Source organism: Bubalus kerabau, chromosome 5, assembly GCF_029407905.1.
Source record: "Bubalus kerabau isolate K-KA32 ecotype Philippines breed swamp buffalo chromosome 5, PCC_UOA_SB_1v2, whole genome shotgun sequence".
Taxonomy (NCBI): domain Eukaryota; kingdom Metazoa; phylum Chordata; class Mammalia; order Artiodactyla; family Bovidae; genus Bubalus; species Bubalus kerabau.
In genome coordinates, this window is record NC_073628.1 from 47,276,219 (window position 1) to 47,279,144 (window position 2,926).

General features: G+C 39.8%; 1 non-coding gene across 1 annotated transcript; it reads left to right on the forward strand.

The window, feature by feature from the left end:
- The first annotated feature begins 2,388 nt into the window (after window positions 1–2,388).
- TRNAC-ACA (transfer RNA cysteine (anticodon ACA)) lies at window positions 2,389–2,460 on the forward strand. Its single transcript has one exon. It is a non-coding gene; the product is annotated as a tRNA-Cys (tRNA).
- Window positions 2,461–2,926: the final 466 nt, after the last annotated feature.

The following is a 2,926-nucleotide window of genomic DNA, read 5'->3' on the forward strand; positions in this document are numbered from 1 at the left end:
ACTCTATTATTCAGGCAAAAGCCGTCATAAATAATACGAAATGAAGGGGTGTGGCTGTGTTCCAATTAAACTTCACGTACAAAAATATGTAGCAGGTTAGACTTGGCCCAAAAGCTATCGTTTTTGAGTGATGTAGCATTTGCCAATGTTTTTTCTAAAGAAGAGAAAAATAATCAAGGTAAAAATCTCACTGTCCAGAAACTATTGGCTATTTTAAAAATACTGCTAAATTCTTTCTAGCCACTACACTGTTTCTGATGTTAATGGCCTTGTTATCATTTTAATCAGTGTTTCTCACGTGAGAAATGTAAGGAACCATTTTAAAGAGAAAGCACTCGTGTATAATGCTAATGGTTATTTAAATTACTCTTTACTACGGTATTACTTAAATATATAAAGCATAGGAAGAAGTATAATATTCTTTTGTTTAAAGTTCTTAAAGGTTTCCCTGATGGTCCAGTGGATAAGACTTCCCTTTCCAATGCAGGAGATGTGGGTTCCATCCCTGGTCACAGACCTATGATCCCACATGCCTCGGGGCCAAACAACCAAAACATAAAAACTCTGTTGTATGTTGTAATGGTGTATTAGATTGGTGCAAATGTAATTGCAGGTTTTCCATTGTTGAAATTTACCATTTGGTATTGGAATGCATTCTTAATACATGTAGGTTATGTTATACATCATTTTAATGTGCATTTCTTGCTTTGTTTTATTTGCTAATAACATTACTTGCTGTTTATTTTATATTTATTTTAGACTGAAAATGATGGGGCTTCCCAGGTAAAACTAGTGGTAAAGAACCTGCCTACCAATACAGGAGATGTAAGAGATGTGGGTTCAGTCCCTGTGTCGGGAAGATTCCCCTGAGGAGGAAATGACAACCCACTCCAGTATTCTTCTCTGGGAAATCCCGCGGACAGAGGAGCCTGTCAGGCCACAGTCTATAGGTTCACAAAGAGTCGGATGCAGCTGAAGCAACTTAGCACATGGAAATGATGTTAGGCAAAAAGCAAATTTGAGTGATTTTCTTATTCGAGTTCAGAATGAGTCACAATGCAGCAGAGAGAACTCGCAATATCAACCACGCTTCTGGCCCAGGAACTGCTAAGGAACGTACAGGGCAGTGGTGGTTCAAGGTTTGCAAAGGAGATGAGAGCCTCATCCTTGAAGATGAGGAGCATGGCGACTGCCTATCTGAAGCTGACAATGACAAACAGAGCAATGATCAAAGCTGATCCTCTTACAACTTATATGAGAGGTTGCTGAAGAACCCAGTGTCAACCATTCTATGGTTCTCGGGCATTTGAAGCAAATTGGAAAGGCAAAAAAGCTCAAGAAGTGGGAGCCTCTTGAGCTGATTGAAAAAAAAAAATCATTGTTTTGAAGTTGTCTTCTCTTATTCTATGGGTTTCCCTTGTGGCTCAGCTGGTAAAGAATCTGCCTGCAATGCTGGAGACCTGGGTTTGATCGGTGGGTTGGGAAGACCCCCTGGAGAAGGATACCTACCCTAGTATTCTGGCCTGGAGAATTCCATGGACTGTATATCCATGAGTTGCAAAGAGTCAGACGTGACCAAGTGACTTTCACACTTTCTTTCTTCTCTTATTCTACACAACAACAATGAACCATTTCTGCATCGGATTGTGATGTGTGACGAAAAGTGGATTTTATATGACAACCAGGGATGACCAGTTCAGTGGTTGGAAGGAGGAGAAGCTCCGAAGCACTTCCCAAAGCCAAACTTGCTCCAAAAAAAAGGTCACTGTCACTGTTTGGTGGTCTGCTGCCCATCTGATCCACTACAGTTTTCTGAATCCCAGTGAAACCATCACATTGGAGAAGTATGAAGGAAATTAATGAGATGCACTGAAAACTGCAATGCTTGTAGTGGGCATTGGTCAACACAAAGGGCCCACTTCTCCACGGTAAGGCCTGCCTGCATGTCACACAACCAATGCTTCAAAAGTTGACGGGTTGGGCTGTGAAGTTTTGTCTGATCCACCATATTCACCTGACCTCTTGCCAACCGACTACCACTTCTTCAAGCATCTCAACAACTTTTTGCAGGGAAAATGCTTCAACAACCAGCAGGAGGCAGAAAAAGCTTTCCAAGAGTTCATTGAATCCTGAAGGATTTTTATGCTACAGGAATAAGCCAACTTATCTCTCATTGGCGAAAATGTGTTGATTATAATGATTCATATTTTGATTAATAAAGATGTGTTTGAGCCTAGTTATAATGATTTAAAATTCATGGTCTGAAACTACAATTGCTTTTGCACCAACCTAATAACAATGGTCTTTAAAAAATGGTCCACATCAAAAAATCTTTTTAAAAAAGAGCTCTGGTGTATTTGTATAAGCAAAACTATGAAGCCAAGGACTTCCCTAGTGGCTCAGATGGTAAAGCGTCTGCCTACAGAGCAGGAGACCTGGGTTCGATCCCTGGGTTGGGAAGATCCCCTGGAGAAGGAAATGGCAACCCACTTCAGTACTCTTGCTTGGAAAATCCCGTGGACAGAGGAGCCTGGCAGGCGACAGTTCACAGGGGCGCCAAGAGTCGGACAGGGCTTAGTGACTTCACTTTCACTTTCATGAAGCCAATAAAACTAATAGTAACACAATTCATTTGATGTAATGAATGAATATCTTGTTCAAAATAAATAATTTTCCCAGGTTGAAAATGGTACGAAGTCTTTTAAACAAAGACTACCTTTAGTTTGAAATGACTATGTGATGACTCAAGTCTCCATAACTTTTTTCTGTTGAACTACTTTGAATATTTTGTGTAGTCAATATACTGATGTAGTTGGCCTTTACTTAGCACAACTTACTAGTTGTATATAAATGGTCACTTTTTTATTATACTCTAACAATTAAAAGCTCTATCTTGTTATACTATTTTCATAAACATCAAGGGGTA